The sequence below is a fragment of the Pinus tabuliformis genome, chromosome 1_2, assembly GCF_031772625.1.
Source record: "Pinus tabuliformis cultivar Carrire ecotype Pingquan chromosome 1_2, CPIR1, whole genome shotgun sequence".
NCBI lineage: Eukaryota > Viridiplantae > Streptophyta > Pinopsida > Pinales > Pinaceae > Pinus > Pinus tabuliformis.
Genome location: NC_142298.1, coordinates 818,564,371 through 818,590,069, shown reverse-complemented (window position 1 = coordinate 818,590,069; position 25,699 = coordinate 818,564,371). Strand labels below are relative to the sequence as shown.

Here is a 25,699-nt window from a genome sequence, read left to right as displayed (position 1 = left end):
CGCTACTTACATGGTTGTCATGTCGAGCTGCCCCTGTGCATCCTTATCGCCTTAATGACTGTGGTTGCATTGAATTGGGCGACTATGCTCGCTCCCGATTTATTTTTATGGCGGTACTGCAATGCTCCCTTATCGAGATTTTCTCCTAGATCAACGGTTTCTATGCAGATTCGAAGTCAAATGGTGGAGATGAGTCCACCAAACCATTTGCTTTTGGGTAGAGGGTTTCTGTTACTCATTTCTCTGTTGATGGCTAGGGTAACTGCATTGGTTGAGGGAGCTCGTCTCCTCCTCTATTCCTCCATTCGAACGGGATCTCTGGTGTCTTGTTGCGAAGTTGAACACTGGTACAGGTTTTCACCCAACTCTTACAAGTCTTTGGTTACGATTTTGAACTTAAACTGTTACCTCGTATACAGGGAGCTATGCTCTAATGTTTTACTGTTTTGTTTAATAGGTCTATCCTCCAGGTCCGCCATCAATTCCAGTAGCAGGCTTCCTTAGGTCGGCCTAACCAGGTAAGGACCTATCGTTTGCTCCTGTTCCTCTGATATAAGCATCGTTATTTTGGTTGTATGGCTGAGGGGATGCTCATTCCAAGCCGCAGTTAATATGAAAGGTTCAAGAGGCATAAGTGGTGGTGGCTGGATGGGGCTCTCTCCTAGTTCTATCATGCGGTGGTCTCCAGGTAATACTGCCCTAAGGGTCATGCTCATTGTATGGGAGTTTTGTTCTGTCTTTGCTTTTAAATTTTTGGAGGAGTCGAAAGACTTGCCTATAGATCCAGTTTTCTTTCTTAGCCCTCTTGGCTTCTATCTGTAATTTATTTTGTTGGCCTCCTTGGCCCTTGGTCGATATTTATAAGGACTTTAATGGCCTCTCGCTGTCGGGTAACAATCTTTGTTAAGAGGGTTTTGCTCGGAAGTGTTTTAAGGAGGGTTCGAGCCCTACAAACCCTAGACTCTGTTTGACAGTTGTTATAAAACATTCAATATTAATGCAATTATCTTGTTGTTATGTTATTCTCGTTCTTAGATCTATTTTTAAGGCTAGGAGGAAACATGACCTCCTCTGCACTGTTTTCTTGTATGTATATCTATGTTTGGATTCCGTCATGCGTAACTTCCAAGCCCTGCCTGAGTTATAATAATACATACATTGTTAAAGTGGAAGCAAGGGAGTCTTGTTCTATTGTTTCAACATTTTTTCTAAATTCTATGGATTACTAAAAACTTTCCCTTCGTGCTTGTTTAAATACTGTAAAGTTGTTTCTATAACGCTATTTAAAGAAAATCGTTCGGCTGTATTGGTAGTTTACGACTGTAATCTTTCTTTTCAGAATGCAGAATAATTCTCTGTTTAGTTCTTTACAATTTTATTCCTGTATATTTCATATTACATGACACTTGTGAAGTTTACCTGATGTGGCAGTTTTCGACTTGACTGGCCCTTCTTCTATTGCTTCTCATATATTTACTTAATTATACTAGGGTAGATAATGTTGTAATGGTCAAGCTTTTCATTTTGGGCCTTTGGTACTTACAGAAGGAAGAGAATAATGCACTATTATATAATTCTATTATGCAAAGATTTGCTTATCTATGTTATTATAATATTTATAACACTCTGTTTGATACCTGACTCTTTAAGATAGATCTAGACAGTGTATTTTGTGGAAAGACTATTAAATAAGCATATTAATACATCTATGTATTGATTCTGATAAACTTATTTGCCAAGAGATTGGTACCTACATCAATCATATATCGAATTATCTATCCATTTCAAAAAAAATCTATCTAGCATAGAAATAATTTTCATTTACTTATCTGGACCGTCTTTCTCTTCCATACCAGAATTAATTTCTGGTGTTTACTCTTCCTCCCAACCTTGAGACTATTAATCCAATAGTCTCCCCCTGAGCTGTTTCCTGTAAAACTCAAGAACTACTATTAATCCAATAGTCTCCCCTTGAGTTGTTTCCTGTAAAACTCAGGAACTTCTGCTATGAGAACTTCCAATCCTTAGTGCTACTATATGGTCCTAACCAGACTTAGCCATTTCCACACTGCCTGACTTAGCCATTTCCACATTGCGTGACCTTTCAGCAGAGTTCCTCCTTCTTTCAAATAGAGATTCCTCTAACCCTCTTGATCCTTGGAATAAATATTTTTATAAATCAGTTTCTATAGATCATTGTTTCTCAAGTAAAAAAAATATTTACCAACCATTGTATATTTTTATTACAGTGTAATAAAAATACTCAAAATAGTAACTTTTCTACATAAAATTAAATACTCTGTTTATTCTGCCGTAAAAATAAAATATTAACAAAATTTAGGATATCACAACGAAAGAAAAAATTCTTGGAATTGTTGATTTTATCGCTATTTTTTGCTCTTGCCGTTTGAAATATGCGCATTAGGAAAGATAAAAATAGACACTCTCTTTCAGAGATATTTTGTGCGAAATAAGTAAGAAAAAATTCTTTATGAACTGTGTGAGAGATGTTTTTTTATCTAACATTGAATCATCAAACTATTTTACATAATTTAGTTACAGAAGATATTAATTTAGTTACAGAAGATGTTAATTTAGTTAAAATATTAACTATATATTTTGACTAAACTCAGTATATATTAATGTTAAATTTTTTTTTATTGAGTAAAAAAAACTAATTTATTGACGATGAAATGTTATTTATCAAAATTATGTAAACTTAGTCAAGTTTTTTTTACGCTTAATTCTCTCAAAATAAATTTCATCATCAACCTTCTTATTAAAATAAAATCGTAACCTCTCAACCCAAACATGCAACTAAACCCCAGCAAACTCACTAGATTACAGCTCATCAATTAAAATATCAAATATTTCTACACCCCATGGATTAAAATATCAAATTTTTACATTACTAAAGCGAAAAATTACAACTCGTTGTCAAACGAAAAATTTCTTAAAATTGTTGACTTTACTATTTTAATTTTTGCCGTGTGAAATACGAGCATTACGAAACGAAAAAACCGCTACTCGTTTTCAACGAAAAAATTCTTAAAGTTGTTGACTTTACTATTTTTATGTTTGCTGCCGTGTGAAATATGAGCATTAAGAAATGAAAAGTTTGCTACTCGTTTTCAAAGGGATTTACATGAGTGATACGATGAGCGTGAGAGATGAAAGGAAAAATGTTAGCATTCTCGATGAGTGATACGATGAGCGTGAAAGAGGAAAGCAAAAATTCTTAGATTTGTGGATTTCATCATTATTTTCGTGTTTGTCGTGTGACATACGAAAGGAAAAATGGCTACTCAAATCCAGAGAAATTTGTGGTGATGGATGCATGTGAAATACTGTATAAAAAATTTCTATTTGACTTCGTCATAATTTTGTTATTAAAAATTATTTATATTGACAAAGGTTGGAATAAATTTTGTCTAAGCAAGAATAGTTTAAGGATTTTTTTAAGTACAGAAATTTTACCCAATTCTATTATGAATATATAAATTTAAAATGTTTTATCATATTTTTATAAAATGGATAGTTTAAAAAATAGATAAAATGATTTTACAAATTTTTAAAAGTCACAATTTTAAGTTGTTTAATTAGCACAAATTAAGTGTTTCTCGAGTTTTTAGAATGAAGTATCCTCTTTCTACAAAGATTAATAATTCCCTTGCACCACTTAAATATCTAAGAAGATTCATCCTTCATCCTTCATTTCCCTTGCACCACTTAAATATCTAAGAAGATTCATCCTTCATCATACCCAGTTATAAGGAGGCATTCCTTCCAGCTTATGAAATTGTATAAATTTGGAATTGCTTCTTGTCTCATAATATGCGCACTGGAAACATACCACAAGACATGTTTGAACTTTCTAATCTACAACTTTATTTGAATTTGTCATGGAATTTCTTATAAGGCTCCTTGCCCATGGTGATTGGTAAATTGCAATGCCTCAAGCTATAAACATTTCTACCAATCGTTTTGAGATCATTCCACCTATACTTAGAACATGTAGCGAACTACAATAATTGAATTTATCTAGAAATTCCTTTAGATGATCCATTCTAGATTTACTTGGAAATTTGCAAAGCCTTATGAGCCTAGATCTATCTTCCAACTCCTTGTCGATTGCAATTCTAGTGACACTCAAGAACTTGAGAATGCCTCAGCATTTGAATGCGTCTTTCAACAATCTCACAGGAGAAATTTGAAAAGGAGTTCCTTTTGCAAATCAGACAATTGTGGTGTCCTTCATTAGAAATCATGGACCACAAATATTTGAATTACCTACATGTCCAACACCAAGAAACAATTTTGCATATGGGAAAAAAATATTACTACTAAGTGGTGGAGTTGCTGCTTTTATACTATATTGTCTAGTTTTGGGATTCATTTGGAGATGGTATATGCATATGGGAAACTTTGACTTCTCACGAGCCATTTTTCAAAAGTTGGAGCATTGATGATCTGAAATCTACAGGATTGATTATTTGCACATTTTCACCAACATTAACTAAGATTTCATATGTGTGAATGAAAGAGGGAAATTAAGCTATTAATATGCCTTAAACATCAAACTTTGAGAACTGAAATGAAGAATAAACAACAACAATAAAAGATGCAAACACAACAAACATTGTTGACGGAGTTCGTCCCTCCTGGAAAACAATGCAAACATTGTTGACAGAGTTCGTCCCTCTAGTCAGACTTCCCTTGCGGTTTTGAGAGTCTTAATTTCGAATTCTATCGGGAAAGTGGGTTCCTTCCCAAAAATGAGCTAGTATGGTGAATAATCAGTAGTACATCTCTTTGGAATTATTTATGTATCTTGTATACAATTTTTTTACTTCCATTCCAAATAAGAAACCTAATTCAAAGAAAAAAAATAAATTAGATTTACTATTTTATTTACTATGAAGTTATTATTATCATTATTATCCAATTTTAAGGTCATGGCCAAGCCAGACACCAAATTGGTGTATATTTTACTTCCATTCCAAATAGAAAACCTAATTCAAATAAAAAAATAAATTAGATTTACTATTTTATTTATTATGAAGTTATTATTATCATTATTATCCAATAAGGTCATGGCCAAGCCAGACACCAAATTGGTGTATGAGATCCCTTTGTTTGTGCTTGTTTGTATGTGTGCCATTTGACTATCTACAAAGGCATACATACTCTACCCCCTCTGAGTTTGAACATGTGATGTCTTAAGAGGAAATGCATGCTCTTAACCATTAGACACACCCTAATAATAATAATAGTAATAATAATAATAATTCAGCAACCTTATATTCAAAAGCAGGAAATTATTTGTTCTTATCAAATAAAAAAAAATCAAATTTACCGTGTGAAATATGAGCATTACGAAAACAAAAATTTGCTATTAATTTCCAAACAAATTTGTCGTGATAGGGTGAGTGTGAGATACAGAAGAAAAAATTCTCAGAATTGTTTACTTTATTGCAATTTTTGTTTTCCCAGAATTGTTTACTTTATTGCAATTTTTGTTTTCCCGTGTGAAATAAGAGCATTACAACAACAATAAAAAATTGTCATTGGTTTTCAGAGATATTTTGTGCGAAATACCAAAGATAAAAACAGTCACTCGCTTTCAGAGATATTTCGTGCGAAATAAGTAAGAAAAAATTCTAATAGTTGTTGACTTCATCCGTATGTTATATATGTAAAATATTTTTATAAACTGTGTAGAGAGGATTCAGCATCAAAAACTTTTACATTACAAATTTATTACTATTTTTATTCTTGACATGACAAATTTATTATTATTTTATTCTTGACATGACAAATAATAACATTATTGACCATAAGATATTTACGAAGAGATATATTTACCGTAATATGAAGAAAAAATTGTTAGAATTGTTGACATTATCACTATTTTTGTTTTTGGCGTGTGGAATTTGCACACCTTTTCCAAATACATTTGCCGTGATATGCTGAATGTGAAATAATCAAACTTTTTGTTTTATAAAGAGATTCATTTTCCAAAGAGATTTCTAGAGTTGATGACTTCATCAGTGTCGTTTAGAATAGGGTTGTCGATTTTATACCTATAGTTTTAAAAGTAAATTGTGTATGATGTTTTTATTATAAATTAGATTATAAAATATTTTATATGGTTTATTTTTACATAATTCTTTTTTATAATGAATTATTTTTACAATATTTTTTATTGGATAAAAAAAAGTCAATTTATCCTAACAAGATTATGTGAGGCTTAGACAACTTTCCCGTTCAACCCTCTTGCTAAAATAAAATCTTAACCTGGCTGCAACTAAACCCATAATTAAACTCTTAACATAGCTGCAACTAAACCCAAGCAAACTCACTATCCTACACCTCATGGATTAAAATATCAAATATTTTTACACCTCATGGATTAAAATATCAAATATTTACATTACGAAAGCGAAAAATTACAGTTCATTTTCAAACGAAAAATTCTTAAAATTTTTGACTTTACTATTTTAATTTGTTTAGAAAAATCTTTGGCGAAATCACATAATTGATCATTTGTCGACGCGTTTCGAACCAACTAGTGTGGTTCATCGTCAGGACAAGTTGAAGATACAGATCCAGTATAGCGAGTTAAATAGTCCAACCAGAGACTCCAACGGCTAAAAAGACTAACGACTATTTTTCAACTAAAGGACCCAGTCAAACCCCTTTAACTAAATTAATATTAATATTCTTTATAATTATTATTATACTACTAGAGCTAAGTAAACTGGGTAAAAATTAACTAGATCAGAGGTTATTAATCTATTTATATATTTAATATATAATTATATATAATATTTTTTCAATACCTAATATAATACTATATTTAATATTTAGTTTTTAAATTATTAGAAAACTATAATTTTTACTAAAAATTGAATTAGATCAATGGTTAGTTATCAAAACTAAACCATTTATTTATTTAAAATATTAATTATATATATATATATATATAAGTATATATATATATTACCATACCTAACATTCTAATAATACTATATTTAATGTTTATATATATATATATATATATATGTTTTTAATTATATATATATAAATATATCAATTTAAAATTCTTTAATAACTAATCATTCTAATAAAATTTTTATTTAAAGTTTAGATATTAAAATATTATATCAATTTCTATCTATATAATTATAAAACTTTTTTAAATTTTTTTATCTTACACTATCTCTTACGGTTAGTTCAATTAATTTAGAACTAACAAAAAATCAAAATTAATCAAATGAATAAATGAAAAGTAATATTGATTAGTTAAGAAAAATGCATATTTTAATTATACATGTATTTATAGCATAAGGATGTTAAAAATATAAGGCTAATAAAAAGTAAATAATTACCTTACAATCTAAGGATAGTTCAATCATATATTATGTTAAATATTCCCAGGTTGCCAAATTTAATAATCATCGAATATAAAGGGAAAAAGAGGGGACTAAATCAAGATCATAAGGGCGATAATTAAAAGGAGAACAAATCAAATCAAGAGAAAAGCAAGCAAATAAACCACAAACACAGAGGAAACAATTCTTAAGGAAAGGAAACAAGAAACACTGAGACCATACCAAGCAAGGAACGCGGAGGCTAGGAAGATAGGGCCGGGACCCAGCAGCTGCTGATCTTCCAGCCATCATCCCTATTAAGATTATTCGGCCTTTTTTCAATTTCCAGGGCCTCCCTAAACTTGCGATGGTGAAACTGAGCAACTCTAGCAATGACTTGAGCCTCTTCGATACATACATGATGCATCGTCTTCTCGGCATGCTCTGCCAAGGCTGAGGATTTGGTCCTACCATGCCTCAGGTCGGCTGAATGCTCGCTAATCCTTTGATTGATAGAGCGTCCTGTCTCACCAATATATGGAATCCCACAAGAACAAGGGATGATATAGACGCCCTTCATGTCTTTAGGGTCAATAGGATCTTTTACAGACCTGAGGGAGCTACGGATAGTATTAAGAGGTCTAAAAGTTGCGGGCACATCAAATTTTTTCAGAATCCTCGCAATCCTATCCATGTTCCCTTGGATATAAGGAAGGTTAACTCCCATGACACGATCATTAGGATCCCTACGGATTGACGGCTCCTTTTTAGCCTTGAGGAAGGCCTTTTGACCCAGGTGCCTATCATAACCATTTTCCAAAAAGACATCAAGGAGATGAGCCTTCTCCTTTTCCAAGCTCTCTTCATCAGAGATTCTAACAGCACGGGTGGCAAGAGTGCTTAGAACACCTAACTTTTGAGCTGGGAAATGATGGGAAGAAGCATGCAAGTATTGCTCCGTATGCGTCTTCTTCCTAAACACTTGATGAGAAAAGGAACCATCCGCTTTCTTAGAGATGAGAACATCCAAGAACGGAAGACAACCATTGTCTTCTTTTTCCATCGTGAATTTTATGGCGGCGGACTGGTTATTAAGATGATTGAAGAAATGATCAAGCTCATCAGGACCATGAGACCAGACAACACTAGTGTCATCAACGAACCTTTTCCAAAGCTTCGGAAGGAGACGAGACGAGGCCAAAGCCTTAGACTCAAAATCCTCCATAAAGAGATTGGCGACTACCGGGGACAAGGGGGAGCCCATGGCAACCCCACAAGTCTGCTCATAGAATTCTCCTTCGAAGCTGAAAAAGGTGGAGGTAAGGCAAAGCTCAACCAATTTCGCCGTATCATGGTCGGTGAGCTTATAAATCACCTTCATGGCCTCATTGATAGGAATACAGGTGTAAGGAGAGACCACGTCGAAACTTACCAGAATGTCCTCGGGCTCAAGCTTAATCCTTTTAAGATCATCAATAATGCAGTGTGAAATACGAGCATTACAAAACGAAAAAACCGCTACTCGTTTTCAATGAAAAATTTCTTAAAATTGTTGACTTTACTATTTTAATTTTTGCCGTGTGAAATACGAGCATTACGAAACGAAAAAACCGCTACTCGTTTTCAACGAAAATTTTCTTAAAGTTGTTGACTTTACTATTTTTATGTTTGCTGCCGTGTGAAATATGAGCGTTAAGAAATGAAGACATTGCTACTCGTTTTCAAAGGGATTTACATGAGTGATACGATGAGCGTGAGAGACGAAAGGAAAAATGTTAGCATTCTCCATTTCATCATTATTTTCGTCTTTGCCGTGTGAAATACAAAGGGGAAAATGGGAAACTAGTCAAATCCACAGAAATTTGCGGGGATGGAACGCATGTGAAATTTGTGGGGATGGAATGCATGTGAAATACCCAATTTTGCTTATTTTTAATATGAAAATTTAAAATATTTTATGATATTTTTGTAAAAGGGGTAGTTTAAAAAATAGATAAAATAATTTTACAGATTTTTAAAAGTCATAATTTTAAGTTGTTTAGTTTGCAAAAATCAAGTGTTTTTTGTAGAGGGTTCGAATCCCATTAGCTCCGATACCACATGTAGAATAATAAATAAAATTAACACACATAAAAAATACCAAGAACATAGAAATGGCGGAAAAGGCCTCAGCCTCACTGTATTCCTCTCATCATGTAATGCAATGTACAAATCTGCAAGTTGGCGTCATCTTTGACATATCCTAAGCCTCGTCAATTTCTGTTACTTTGGATTTTTTCCCATGGCTTGATGATTGGTTTGGAAAAAAGTTGAACGGGATAAGGGACCACTTTGACACTTGAAGTTGGTTGGGTCAGTGACTTGGAATCATCAGCTGTATTTGTATTGTTCAAAGACTTGGAAGCATCACTTTTCTCTAGAAACTCAATTCTTTGTAGTTGCGACTCCAGTTGAAGGAACTCAATCATTTCATGTGCATGTTGAAGATGCACTTGAATATAAGCAAGAGTTACTTTGATGATGTTCACCATGTCGCCAACTGATGATAAAATCAAATTGTTAAGAATTTGGGAAAGTTGAATGTGTGTCACCGCATTAGCTTGCTCACTTTGAATTCAGGCTCACTTGTACCGTTGCTTATTGCTAATGCTTTAAACACTTGATAGAGTTTTATAACTTGGTTGCTTGAACTCTTGATTTCGCGCTCACTTGATGATGATTGATTTGCTTGAATGCTTCACTAACACTTTGTGAATGCTTCAATCAACTTCACACTAGCTCGTTTGTTGTAGATGTCGTGCTTTGAACTTTTGCACTTGATTTTGACACGCTTGCTTGCTTGGTTGTTTGAATGACACGCTCGCTTGCTTTGTTGTTTGAATGACATGCTCCCTTGATTTATTGCTTATTTCACTTGCGTTAAACATTGGCTTGATTTGATGCTCACTTGAAGAATAGAATACTAGAATTCACACTTGTTTTGATGATGATTTCTTGCTAGATGGCTTGCTTGAACTGGAGGTGGAATATTTGGGGGTAATTGGAGAGGAGTTTCTAATGGTGCTTGTGACTGAGGCAGTGACCCAACGGATGGGTTGACTGGTCTCGTAGGGCATTGCCAATTCTAGGACCACATTGGTCCCTCTGAGGAGAAATTTTCCCAATGGGACTGGTATGGGTTATTTGAAGAATTTTTCCAAGGGGGTGTAGGATATTTTTTATTAGGCCATGAAGGTCTAGAAAACTATTGATGTGCCCATGGTAGTGTAGAGTATGATTGGGATTGCCAAAAAGGTTGCTGCCACTGTGATCCAGGAATCTGTTATTGGATATATTGTCCAAAATGAAACAATGTAGGATCTTATATCATACCTGGAGGGTGTGTTTGCGACTGTCGTCATTGCGCCATAAGGTATGTTGGTTTAGGGTCTTCCTCCACCTCCTTAAACATAAATTTCAGTCATGGGAGCGAGGGAAAATGTTCTATGGAGTGATCTTTGGAACATATGGCACATATTTTGACTGCATCCAGTGGGCACTCTTTACGACGATGCTTATTTCGGTAGCGAGGGAAAAGAATAGCTAAATCTTGTTCTACCTCTGCTTGTTTTTGTTTCACATGCAAGACATCCAATTGTGTAGTTAATGTACTTAAAATATCATTTTAAAGTCTTCTGGGAGATTACCAATCTCTGTGCGAGTCACCCCTCCTCATGTAGTTCTACTAGTTCTATTGAGGTGGTCTCGAACTTCAGGTTTAGTTTGTGTACTTCCTCGTGAGCACATGATACACATATTTACAATGTCATCATATTCTTCCTTAGAAATACCAACTTTTCCCATTAAATTAAGTGTCTCTATCCAGTCATCTTTCATTTCTCTAATGAAAGTAGTTTTCAAAACTACTCTAGGTAGAGTGGTATAAGGTGATATTTGCAAGTTGTATTGGAATCTATCAACATATTCTTCTAAAGATTCATCTTCTTTTGACATCATTTTAAATATTTCTTCTTTCAGATCCCTAGATTGACAATAGTCCTAGTATTTAGAGAGGAAATCATTTTTCATCTGATCCCACGAAGCTATGGTGCCTCCCCCTAATCCCATAAACCAGTGTAGAGATGCTCCCTTTAAAGTGGAAGGAAACAATTTCAATTTTTGAGGATCAGTGGTATAGTCATAACCTCGACATAAGATGTTGAATTCAAACAGAAATGTGGCATGTTCCTCAGAAGCCATTCCATGAAAATTTGGAACATTCTGTAATGGAATAGTTTTCATTGGTGCATTAACCTGCGGATCAACAATAAGGTATTCTATGGTTCCTAGTGCTACATTTTCCATTTGATAAAAAAAATTCCAGTAATCCTAAGGTATTTCCTAGTCAAGGGATATTATCTGAGGAACAATGTGTTGGCTAATTTTTGGGTTCTGAGTAGATCTTACAACGTTACTTAGATAAGGAATTTCATATTCCCCCTTTGCAACAAGTGTTGCTGGAAATTTAGAAGATTGTAGTTGTGGCTCACTTGTTTAACCCCCTCCCTCTCTTAGTTTACAAGAATGCCCCTCTCTTTTACTGGAAGTACTGGGGTTATTAATAAATCTGTTTTGAAAACTCTACTCAGACCTCACTGTCTTATTGTGAATCTCAGCATGAGTTGCAGATGATGATATTGTCGCTTGAGAGGCAACATTAGAACCCTTCCCAGATGTTGTTTGTGGACCTACCCAGGCTTGAGATTCTGAATGGTATTTTGTCTATAAAGGTCTTTCTTCCAAGGCCAGAGTGATCTTGAGTTTTGGTGGTTTTTGAAATAGGTTTTGAATCTATAACTTCTTCATTTACAGTCATATGCTTTTTCCTAGTCATGCAAACTAAACAATTCTAAAAGTATCGGCTGAGGGTAGGCACTGGCCCAAGATTTTTACTTGGTGCATGCACAGGTTCTTACCTTCCGTCTTTAAAACCCAACCCTATAGGGATACAACTAACACTTCTTTGACAACCTCCCCGGCAACGACGCCAAAATGTTGGGTTATTTAGTTTCTGTTTAAAAATACCAACAGACATTTAAACATTAAATTATCAGCCCGGAACTCATGTAGTTATTTCAAGGTTTTCCGCATTGTATGTGCAAAGAATAGTGTTTATGTAACTTAGTCTCTCTAGCCCTATTTAAAGGTAAATGCATGAAAACACAATAAACAGGTAGAATTTCTTACAAAGAACATGTTTCACAACACTTCATAAACTCAAAACAACCAAAAATCTTATTCAAGATAATTGAAGCATTAAACCTTCTAAAAACAACTATGTTAAGCACACGTTGTTTCCTAGGAAACTGTAGCTACAGGAAAGAAAAAACACACTTTTCTTGAACAAAATATGCTGAAGGAAATATCACACCTTACTCTTAAAAAATCATTAGCAATCATAAGAATTTACATAATGAATAAAACTTCACGAAATCAATGATCAAAAATCTAATCCTAATGATATTTACTCAAACTGATGTAACAACTATCGCCGTAATGATCAATTCAGTAATAGATGATCAATTCTGGAAGGAAATCAAATAATTTCATAACAAGAAAGAAAATGCTAAAATTTAAATTTAATGATACAAAGAGGGTAGTAGTCAATCCACGATTGGGCCCATGATCACTCAAAGTCAACCGCCTTAGAGCAAAATCAGTGCAAGAATTAAAACTAAACCATGTAAGTCCACATTATATTAATGAACAATAGCATTACAATGTCTGTAAAACTTTAGAGAATAAGCATGAGAATAACAGTAAAAATTCCTCTTTCCCTAAGGCTCTATTCCTCACTTTTATAATTACAACCAAGTCCATAATAAAAAATAAAGGAGTGATTCCTGAGAATCTAAAGATTCTCAGGATGATCATTTTGAGTTACAAAATCTCTTAAGTTCCCTCAGAATAGATGGAAAAAATTTCATTCATAGTTGGTCTTTCTATGATGATCGTTAGTCTTTGCTTATCCAGCTCACAACTAACCCGAGCATCTCTCTGTAACTCTCTCTTGTCCAGCTATCCAGGGAAAAACATCTGCTTATCGACATCCCTGTCAGTTATCATTTCAAATTGTAAGCGTAACTCATATTTTCAGGGTAAAATCAATTTGTTTAGAGAATAAAATGATGAAATCCTTTATTAATTGATTTCTAAAGTTCTCAATAAACAAATTACCATATTATATACATAAAAGACTCAGAAAACTAATGAAAGGATAAGGAATGAAAGTAAGAAAATTTGTCAATTATGGAGCCCAACACTTTGTTCTCCCTATGGACTGTCGACAATCTTTCTCTTTCCCTTGTCCTGCATGGTATTTCTCCCTTCTGTTGTTGTTTCTTCAAGAATTGTTGTCATTTGTGGAGCAACCTATGAATTCCCTGCTAAATTGAGTAGCTCATGGAGTCTGGAGGCATTATATCAATTCCTCCATGGATCCTCGTTTGGCTAATGGAATGCCTCACCAATCCACGGAAAGTAAACTCTCGCACAGTGGTATTTACAAATACCACAGGGATCAAAAGGATTAAATTCCCAAGTACCGAATGGAAACCTGACTATTTCCTTTCCCTCGACATCCATGACTTTCAATTTCTTTATATCGTATAATCAAATTTGCAAAGGAAGAGTGCACCATCATGATTTCATCTTCCTATGAAAATATTTTGACAACCCTATGGCGAGATGATATGACACTTCTTGCATGAAAATCTTGTCAGTGGTATCCTTGGTAAAACATGCAGAGGCTTCTTTCCACCGAACAATCTAAGGAAGGTGCCACCTAGAGAGGCATATGAATCGGTGATGTTTGTTATTGCCTCCATTACTCCTCATGACATGAAAGGTGGATATTGGTCAAATATAATATTGTAAAGCGGGATGATGAAGTGGTCAGTTAGTTGTTCCATTAATCCTTGATGAATCCAATCCAAAAGGAACTTGCAATAGATATGCATGGAAAATTCTTCTGGTTTCCATGTCTATTTCATGCCAGAGAACTGTTGTTGTGCACAGATTGCATCCAATAAATATGTAGACATGTAGAAGCTTGCTTTCTCACCATCAGGAGGACTCCGAGCCTGTGCTACATGGGCTCTCAACTCTCGAGCCAACAGATCTGACCATTTGAATGACTTCTCCTCATTCACAACCTAGAAGAAAGGTTTTTGTGCTCTGTTGACCATGGATACTGCAAGCTAAGATAACCAAGAGTTGGTAGGCCTTCCTAAGGGACATTGTCTTGTATACATGGGTGGGTGTCTATCAAAACTTCGATGGAACTTTCACCCAACCTTTAACAATGTCTTGTGTATTCACATAGTTGTGGGTGGCATAGAACAATAAGTTGATGAGCTTCATTGGCTCGGGAAAGTGATAGATGCTCTGATAATCTTTTGCTCGAAAGGTATAAATATTATGTCTGCTATCACTACTCAATGTCATAGTCTTCTCATCATTGTGTGAGATAATCCAAATGATGACATCTACATGGGAAGGTCGGGTACCTGCATGCAACCTTATGTAGTCCTGACTGCCGAATACTGGGATACACCTGTCAGTCCTCTAGATCTGCCTCAAGCCTCTTTGCTAAAAGGGCTTCATTAAATTGTTTCCATGTTAGTGTTGACCCATTTTCTAAAAACAACTTAGTGTCTGCATATACTCGCAAGTCTACTGGTGTTTTCTTAACTAGTTCCCATGTACTTCTTTTAGTGGTCTCTTTTGAAGAAGCTCTCTTTGGTGCCATGGTTACAGTGACTTCTGGAGAGAAGTTCTCAACAACTATGGCACCTGTGGGACTAAAAAGATAGTAATGGAAAGAAAATATCAGTCTTTAGAAATTCTACTTACAAGGCATGATCAAGCAACAAACCAAGCATCTCATGGGAAGGATTGCACAATTTTCATTTGCAAGAGGAAATGGCTTCCTGTGGGAAATCTTCCCTGCATAATCCCAGTAGCTAAGGATGAATCTTGAGGCTTTGGAATATGCAATCCACAGTCCCATCCTAGGTAGAGACTAGGAGAGACTGCGCATTGCACAGTCTCACTAGACAAGGTGACAGGCTGACCCCTAGAACTGCTTAGTGTGTAGTTGGGGCCAGCCTGTACTGCACACTGCACAGTTCCAGAGGCCAAGGTTGTGGATTGAGCCTTAGGATTGCGTTGTTCCCAGTTGGGCAAGACAAGATCTGGACAAAGCAAGTGCAAGTATGCCCAATGGAAGTGTGAAAAATGATCAGAAGTGAGTGATGATGTGAGCTTGATTTAAAAATTGACTAAGTATGAGTGAATCAATGTAGTTCAAGTGTAGAAACTGATCAAACAGAAGGAAAACCAAGTATGTGAGGAGAGTCACTGTAATGGTGACCATCAGTGCAAAAATACGAAAGTCGATGCGACACTTGTGAAATGAAAAAAAAAAACTTAGAACAACGCTTCGACAAGTTAAAATAAGTTGAAACACTAGCAACCATGAAGAGAAATAAGTAAAAAAACACTCACACAAGCGAAACAACAAAAAGCGACAGAAAAAGTGGCAAAAGACAACAAAAGTGAAACTCACCTAGAAAAGTGACGACGACGGCACCAAAGGTACCTTAATCTCCTCGGGAATGTTAGAGCTCCAAGATGAAATGTGAAAATGATCTCTAGAAGCATCGATTTAATAGATCTAAGCAAATGAGGGTTTATGACATGCATGCCTAAAATCAAGGAAACACGACACTTGGAAGAAACTTCTAAAACAACAATGTGCCACCTTCAAGAAACTAATAATAGATCCCTACTTCCTAGGGATGATTTTTCCCTTTATTTTTCTTTCTTTTCCGGGGAAACTTGCCATGCATCCTCTAGGGAAAAATTGCGCAATTTTGGGGAACTAGGAAACTTTCCTACTCAGTGAACTGCGCAGGTCTGAGCTCAGTGAGGGATTGCGCAGTTTTTGGGCTCAGTGTTGGGCTGCCTTCCACGACTATGCAGTTTCTTAGCTCAAGGCCGACTGCTAGTCTGAACTGTGCAATTCCAATCATCAAGGCTATCTAACTTCAAGGATTGCGTAGTTTATTGAGGTAAGTCGAGAACTACTGTGTGACCAATTCAGGAGGTTAGCTTGTGACTTAGAAAGATCAACTAAGTGTAGAAACAAGAAAACACAAGAAAAAATGAAAAGTATAAGTCTCAAACAAAGAATGGGTACCTAACAACAATGCAAGGTAAGCTGTTGTGGATAGGAAGGATGTTAGAGAATTATATATTACAGAAATATAAACAAAGAAAATGCATAAAACAAGAGAGACACAAATATACGTGGTTCACCCAGTTTGGGCTACGTCCACGGAGAAACAGCCAGTCCTTCTTTTTATATTATCCAGCAAACTGAAGAGATACAACCTACATCAGATCTGCTGTAACTCCCTCTTCGCTCTAAATATCCTCTCTCTTCCTCACTCAAAATACAGATATCCATAGATGCAATACAATTCCCTCATATATAGTGAGGGGTTGCCTTCTAGGGAAAAAAACCCTAAATTAAACATAACTTCTATCGTCAGATCTCCGCCTAATGAACGGCCCTTATTGACTACAAAATCACAACATTTTACAAGGCAATTTTACATCTATTCTTAGCTTCGGGGGCACTGCCCCTGATCCCCCCACTAAAGGGGGCTCCCAAAGGTCATAGCTGCCCCCCCTTGGACCCCCCCTGCAGTGAATATTTTATCGGCGGCATTGCCGCCCCATTACGAACTGGGGTCCAATGCGTCGATACCTTTGAATACAGGAGAAAATCAGGCTCCACACCCAACAATCTCCCATTTGGAGACTGATTATAGCAACTCCACTGCTTCTTCATTTACTGGACAATGACTCCACTTTGGACCTGGTTATTTCTCTTCTTCTTCATCATACTTGAAGACCAATTGAAACTGAGCAAATTCTCAGTTTCTCCATGGTTACAACTTTTGTTAACATATCTGCAGGATTCTGGATAGTGTGTACCTTTTCCAGCTTCAACTGTCCATCTTCCAACACTGACCATATGAAATGGTACTTGAGTTGTATATGTTTAGTCTTGGAATGAAATGCAGAGTTCTTTGCAAGATGTATGGTACTCTGGCTGTGACTGTATAACTTGCCCAACTCCTGCTTCTTACCCAATTCATCCAGAAACCTTTGTAACCAAATCATTTCTTTACTAGCCTCTGTAGCAGCAACATACTCTACTTCTATTGTTGAGAGTGCAACAACACTTTGCAGTTTTGAGACCCAACTGGCAGTTGTTCCACATACAGTAAACACATACCCTTTTGTGCTTCTCCTGTTATCTATATCACTAGCCATATCTGCATCAACATATCCCTGTAGAGCAATGTTTGAACCACCAAATCATAATGCTTGATTTGTGGTACGTCTCAAATACTTGAGAATCCACTTCACCGCCATCCAATGTTCTTTTCCTGGATTTTTCATGTACCTACTTACAACTCCCACTACATGTGCAATATCAGGCCTTGTGCAGACCATTGCATACATTAAGCTTCCAATTGTTGATACATATGGAACTTTAGACATATGATCCATTTCTTCCTAAGTCTTGGGACACTCCTCTTTAATTTGAAATGGCTAGCCAAAAGTATACTAACTGGTTTTGCATTCTGCATATTAAACCTTTTCAACACCTTTTCTATGTACTCACTTTGAGACAATTTTAATTTGTGATTCTTCTTGTCTCTAGTTATTCTCATACCAAGGATTTGTTTTGCAGCACCCAAATCCTTCATTGCAAATGAGTTTGCCAATTTTATTTTTAGCGCATTTATTTCCTGCATGTTAGAACCTGTGACAAGCATGTCATCTACATACAATAACAATATAATATAGCTGCCATCACTTGGCCTTTTGAGATAAACGCAATGATCAAAGTGACATCTAGTATAACCTTGTTCAAACATAAACCTGTCAAATTTTAGATACCACTGCCTTGGAGCCTGTTTTAAGCCATACAAGCTCTTCTTCAACCTGCACACTAGTTTCTCCATCCCTTTTACCTCATATCCTTGTGGCTGCTACATATATATCTCTTCCTCAAAATCCCCATGGAGAAAGGTTGTCTTTACATCTAACTGCTCAAGATGCAAATCTTCAGCTGCTACTAGACTTAAAATAGTTTTGATTGAATTCATTTTAACAACAGGAGAAAATATCTCATCAAAGTCTATACCCTTTTTCTGTGCAAACCCTTTCAGCACAAGTCTAGATTTATACCTTTTTCTACCTCCATCTTCTTCCTTCAACTTGTAAACCCATCTATTCTGCAATGTTGTTTTACCTACAGGAAACCTGACTAAGTCCCAAGTCTGGTTATGTGCTAAGGAGTCCATCTCTTCTTTCATGGCTTGCTCCCACTTCTTCCTGGTTTCTACCTGTACTGCTTCTTCATAACATTCTGGTTCACCAGAATCAGTTAACAATACATAATATAATGAAGTAGAGTATTGTTCAGGGGGTCTACTTATCCTGGTAGATCTTCTAACACCACTTTTAGGTGTTTGAGGTGCTTGTTGCTGTTGTCGTTGTTGTTCTGACTGTTGATCATTATGGTTTTCAGGCACCATCACTTTTTTTGTGATCTCGTCAAGCACTGTGTATTCTCTGTTTTCTTTTCCCTGTTTCTTTTCGTGTAGCTCATCATTATAAAAAACCTTTTCATTGAATATGACATCTCTGCTCCTAATGATTTTGTGTTTTTCATAATCATAAAAGAGATAACCAAAATCATTAACACCATATCCAATAAAGGTACATTTCTTTGATTTTTCCTCAAGCTTTGTTCTATTTTCTTTATTAATGTGGACAAAGGTTTCACAACCAAAAGTCTTTAAAAAAGAATAGTTTACCTTTTTACCTGTCCATGCCTCCTCTAGAATACCACCATCCAAGGAACTTGAAGGCTCTCTGTTTATTAGATAAACAACAGTATCTGCAGCATCTGCCCAAAATTGTAAAGGCAATCCTACATGCAATCTCATGCACCTTGCATGCTCCATGATTGTCCTATTCATCCTTTCTGACACACCATTTTCTTGTGGTGTTCCTGGAACTGTCTTCTCTCTGCGAATTCCATTCTCTGAACAATACCTATCAAACTCTTTGCTGCAATATTCACCTCCATTGTCTGATCTAAGACACTTCAATCTTTTTCCTATCTCATTTTCAACCAAAGCTTTCCATTTCTTGAAAATATCAAATACATCAGATTTATTTTGAATACAATAAATCCAGGCTTTTTTGGTTGCATCATCAATAAAAGTAACATAATAACAAGAGCCACCAAGAGATGATACCTGAGCAGGTCCCATACATCTGTATGCACAAGCTTTAATTTTTTGCTCTTCTTTTCTTTTCCAACTCTAAGAAATCTGACTCTCTTATGTTTTCTATAAACACAATTCTCACAGAATTTTAAATCAACATGCTTCAAACCTGGCAACAAATTTCTTGAGTGAAGAATCTGCATCCCCTTCTCACTCATGTGCCCGAGTCTATGATGCCACAATTCCGTATCTTCTCCTGTAGAGGTTAAAGCATTAATAGAATTAGAAATACCATTGCATAAATACAATGTACCAACCTTTCCTCCTTTCGCTATTACTAGGGATCCTTTAGTGACCTTCTAGTACTTGTCTGTGAAAGTAATTAAGCAACCTTTACCTCCCAACTGCCCTGTTGAAATCAAATGTTTCTTCAGATCTGGAACATGCCTTACCTCCTTCAATAGCCATTGATTTCCATTTTGTTGTTTTATGAAAACTATACCCATTCCAATGATTTTACAGGGTTTATCATCACCCAATCGAACCTATCCAAAATCTCCTTGAACATAATCATAAAAATGTTTCCTATCAGGTGTGGCATGGAATGAGGCCCCTAAATCTACCACCCATGCATCAATAATATTTTCTAATGAAAGAATCAAAGCATCTTGCAACACATCACCTGTTACATTCACTTCATGATTAGTTTCTTGCTGCGCATCTCCTTCTTTTCCCTTTCGATACTTGCAGTCTTTCTTCAGGTGTCCTTTCTTCCCACATTTCTAGCACACTATCCATGATCTAGACTTGGATCTGCCTTTTCTTGACTTACTGCGATATCCAGGGCTCTTTCCTCTTTCCATTTTTCTTCCCCTAGTCTCTGCAGTCAAAGCATTACCTGATGTCTCACCAGAGCTTTTCCATCGCATTTCCTTGCTAAGGATTACACTGACAACATCATCAAACTTTAAAGTACTAGATCCATAGACAGAGTTACTAATGGCCATAACTAAACCATTCCAACTTTCTAGCAATGAGCACAGAAATAAAAGATCCCTAACTTCATCATCAAAAGTTACCCCTATAGAAGTTAACTGACTGGTAACTGTATTAAATTCATTTAAATGATTAGCAACAGATCCACCTTCTGACATCTTCATATTAAATAAATGCTTCATAAGAAATACCTTATTTGAGGCTGAGGGTTTTTCATATAGTTTGGCCAATTTCGACATTAAACCCTCTGTTGTCATTTCCTTTGAAATATTAAACACTACCGACGCCGCTAGACACAACCATATTTTTCCAAGTGCCTTTTTGTCGAGAATATCCCATTCTGTGTCTGTCATACTCGTCGGCTTCTTTGTCTTTCCGCTCAATGGTTGGTATAGATCTCTCTGATACAGATAATCTTCCATTTGCATCTTCCACAAATGGTAGTTTTGGCCGTTGAATTTTTTTACCCTAAACCTACCATCTTCCGCCATTGCTCCCACTCGAACCAGGAACCCTTCTCTCCTGTGAGTTTATCAGCCAAATAGACCTTTGGCTCTAATACCATTTGTTATAAAATTATATATTACAAAAATATAAACACAAAAAATGCATAAAACAAGAGAGACACAAATATACGTGGTTCACCCAGTTTGGGCTACGTCCACGGAGAAACAGCCAGTCCTTCTTTTTATATTATCTAGAAAACTGAAGAGATACAACCTACAGCAGATCCGCTGTAACTCCCTCTTCGCTCTCAATCTCCTCTCTCTTCCTCACTCATAATACAAATATCCATAGATGCAATACAATTCCCTCATATATAGCGAGGGGTTGCCTTCTAGGGAAAAAAACCCTAAATTAAACATAACTTCTACCGTCAGATCTTCGCCTAATGAACGACCTAGATTGACTACGAAATTACAACATTTTACAAGGCAATTTTACATCTATTCTTAGCTTCGGGGGCGCTGCCCCCGATCCCCCCACTAGGGGGGGCTCCCAAAGGTCACAGCTGCCCCCCCCTGGACCCCCCCTGCAGCAAATATTTTATGGGCGGCGTTGCCACCCCATTACGAACTAGGGTCCAATGCGGCGATACCTTTGAATATAGGAGATAATCAAGCTCCACACCCAACAAAGGAAGTCTCCAAAATCAAAGCATACGCAAAAATTTGGAGGGTGGTTGTAGCTGCTACAACATATTCATTGATGATATATTGATATATTCTAAGAATGAGGAACATCATGCCGAAAACGTAGAAATAGTATTGAGATAGCTAAGAGAGCATCAATTATATTTCAAGCTTAGTAAATGCAGTTTATTTCTGACAGAGGTACGTTACTTGGGAAAGGTTGCTTCTATGGAAGGTATTGCAATCGATCCAGAAAAGATAAGAACTATCATGTTATGGGAAACTCCTAGAAATATGAATGAGGTTAGATCATGCATGGGGTTAGCAGGTTATTACAGGAGATTCATCAAGAATTTCTCATGGATTTCCTATCATATTACATTATTGCAGAGAAAGGGGAAGAATTTTGAATGGATAGAGAAATGTGCAACAAGTTTTGAGAAGTTGAAGCAGTTGCTTACAAATTCTCTAGTTCTAAATATGCATACCAAGATAAGGAGTTTTTGGTGTGTATAGATGCTTCCAAGAGAGGAATTTGTGGATTCTTGATGTAGGAGGGACAGGTGGTATGCTACGTGTTAGTTCCAGTCTTTACACCCTGTCACCAGGGATCAAAATGGGCTCTTACTATGTCTAGTTTTCAAAGATGTTTTGCACATGATATTTAGCACAAAACATGTCACAAATGTGTCCATCAGAATAATCTCGGAAAAATATTTCCAACGGTATATCACACTCCTGTAACTGGTTTCTGGATCATAAGATATGATTGAAATGAATGATTGATTCTTGGTTATGCATGTTTTGAGGTTAGTTGCTACACATAGGGACACGTTTACTACAAAATCAGTTTGGACAGGAATTTTACAAAAGTGAAAGAGGTTTTTGTCCATCACATATCAAATAACAAAAAAATCCTTCATTTTATACACAGGTGCTACTATGTGGGAGATATGCAGTGATATTTGGAGCCTGCATTAAAACAAAGCAAATTTTTCGTTTATTTTACTGTTTTAGCCATTTTAATGTGGTGCCATTTTACAACAGATTGAAAGTAATTTTGCAAACCCCAAGGAGGTTTTTCTTAACCACGAGCCATATAACAAAAACCTCTTTCAGTTTATTAACAGGTGTCATGAATTGGGATATGTGACTAGATCTTTACAGCTCATTTTCACAGATTTCAATTTTTAATGATTTTCTGTTTTAGAGATGATTTTGTGGCATAGAATACGAGCAACTGGAAACAAATTTCCAAAAATTGAGAGATATTTTTCTCCAAAATTACCTTATCTACAAAAACCTCTTTCAGTTTTGTAACAAGTGCTATGGTTTAGGAGATACGAGTTCATCGTCAACACCTATTTTCAGAAATTCGGTCCAAGTTTAATGTAACTGATTCTATTTTGAAGAAAATGGTTGAGCTCAATTCCCTTAGTACAAGGATGAGAAAATGTATATATTTTATGAATTTCATAGTGTAGAGTTTGGATTTTGGCAGCAAAGAATCATTTGGACTATGTAAAGTTTGATTGAATATCATAATAAAGCAGTTTTTGCCCTTTAGTCCTGGGATTCATCACGGTGCTTAAATGTTCAGTATGTTTTTTCTCCTGTAATTCATTTACACATTATGTTTTTCTCCTTTGTTTCAGCATTATCTAAGTGATATGTTAGGAATTCATCCATAATGATGCTCCTTTCATGATGATTTTGTTGTTAGTTGTAATGGTAGTTTTAGTAGAATTCATCCGTTGTTAGATGCTCTGTTGAGCAACCTCGTTATTGTCTTTCATCTAAAGTTGTTGCTTCAGATCCATCCTTTGTTTGACGTCTACAGGGCAGCAGGATTTCTCCCTTATACTTCTCACATTTACAATCTTCACTTGGCTGAACAGGGCAATTAATTTTCCCTAGGTTTGCCGGCAGAAACTGACATTAATGCCATAATCCAAATCATCCTTTCTCTTGCTATTTCGACCCAAAACAAAAATCAATCAAAAACCCTAGAGCTACTATACCTAGCCTAAAATCAACATTAAATTCAGTCATCTCAAGCCCTAATTTCCAATATCCTAATTGAGATTGACAAGGAGAGAGCCCTCTCCCGACCTAGTAGGGCTAGCTACCAGGTTAAGCGTGGTTTGATGTTACCCTAGACCTGCCTTCCTTTAGCTTGAGGTAGATCCAGGCTCTAACACTACAAATCAAGGAAACTAAATGAGAATGAGAAAATTATGTGACACATGATCTTGAGTTGGCAGCGATTATTCATGCATTTAAGATGTGGAGGAACTATCTTCTTGGCAGGAGGTTTGTGTTGATGAGTGATCATAGCGAGATGAGATATTTGTTTGAACAATGAAATTTGTATTCTAGATAAGCTAGATGGTTGGCCAGAATCCTTGAGTTTGACTTCAAGATCAATTATAATAAGGGTAAAGCGAACAGGGTTGTAGATGATCTTAGAATAAGGGTGAAGTTAAATCACATTGCAACTATGAGTTCTTATGGGACAAATTTATAGGATCGGATCTTGCAGGTGGGACAACAAGTTGGAAATTACTAACAACTTAAGCACAGGATACAACAACAGGGTACAAGTGAACAAGATGTGGAATATCATCTCACGACAGATATTTTGGTCAGATTTAGGGATAGGATCTATGTAGCTGATAACAGTGAACTCAAGAAGATTATATTGCAGAATTTCATGTCAATCCATATTCAGGTCAGCCGGGATATCAGAAGACATTGATAGCATTGAAGAAGTTCTACTATTGGTCGAATATAAAGAAGGAAGTGGCTGAGTTTGTGGCTAGATGTTTGGATTATCAATAGGTAAAAGAAGAGTGTAAGCATCCATGTGTTTTATTGCATCTGATTATGATTCCAGAGTGGAAATGGGAGGTCATTCCCATGGATTTCATCACAGGTTTGTCAAAGACATCTAGACATCTTGACTTTATCATGGTCATGGTTGAAAGGTTGAAAAATGTAGCGCACTTCATTCCAGTGAAGTCTACGAATTTAGTTAGTGAGGTAGCATAGGTTTTCATCGAGGATATACTGAGTTTTCATGGTGTTCTGAAGAAGAGTGTTTCCGACAAAGATGCCAAGTTCACTTCTAAGTTTTGGAAGGAGTTGTTTGCAGGTTTGGGTAAGAAATTTTCTTGCAATACAGTTTATAATCTATAGGCAAATGGAAAGACAAAGAGGGTCAACAGGATTCTATAGGACATGTTGAGAATGTATGTTATGCATCAACAGTGGAAGTGGGAAGAGTATCTACCACTAGTTTAATTTTCTTACAACAATGGGTATTAGGAGTCACTGAGGATGAGTCTGTTTAAGGAAATTTATGGGCGGAGTTGTAATAATCCCATCAGTTGGAGTGATCCAGTGAATAGGGTGTTTAAGGAGTTTTAGGTTGGGGAATAGGTGTACTTGCACATCAATCCCAAGAAGAGCTCCTTGAGGATTGGATCATGTGCCAAGCTGGCAGCTCGGTATTGTGGGCCTTTCAAGATTCTTGAGAGGATTGGACCAATAGCCTACTGACTTGCACTTCCTCTGATAGTGAAATTCCATGATGTTTTCCATGTGACATTGCTTAAGATGTATGTGAAATATTTTTATCATGTGATTGATTGGTATGTATTGCAAGTGGAACCAGAAGGATAATTCCCACCAAAACCTCAGTGCATTTTACAATGAAACATGCTTATGCTTCAGAATCGAGCAATCGAGTAAGTTAAAGTGCAATAGAAGCACTTTGGGCCCGATGAAGCTACATGGGAGATGGTTGATCAAATGTGGGTTATGTATCCTTCTCTAT

General features: G+C 36.0%; 1 long non-coding RNA gene across 1 annotated transcript; it reads left to right on the top strand.

Moving 5' to 3' along the window:
• Positions 1–455: 455 nt before the first annotated feature.
• LOC149208425 (uncharacterized) lies at positions 456–782 on the top strand. Its single transcript, XR_016252100.1, has 2 exons — positions 456–518; positions 608–782. It is a non-coding gene; the product is annotated as an uncharacterized LOC149208425 (long non-coding RNA).
• The last annotated feature ends 24,917 nt before the right edge of the window (positions 783–25,699 follow it).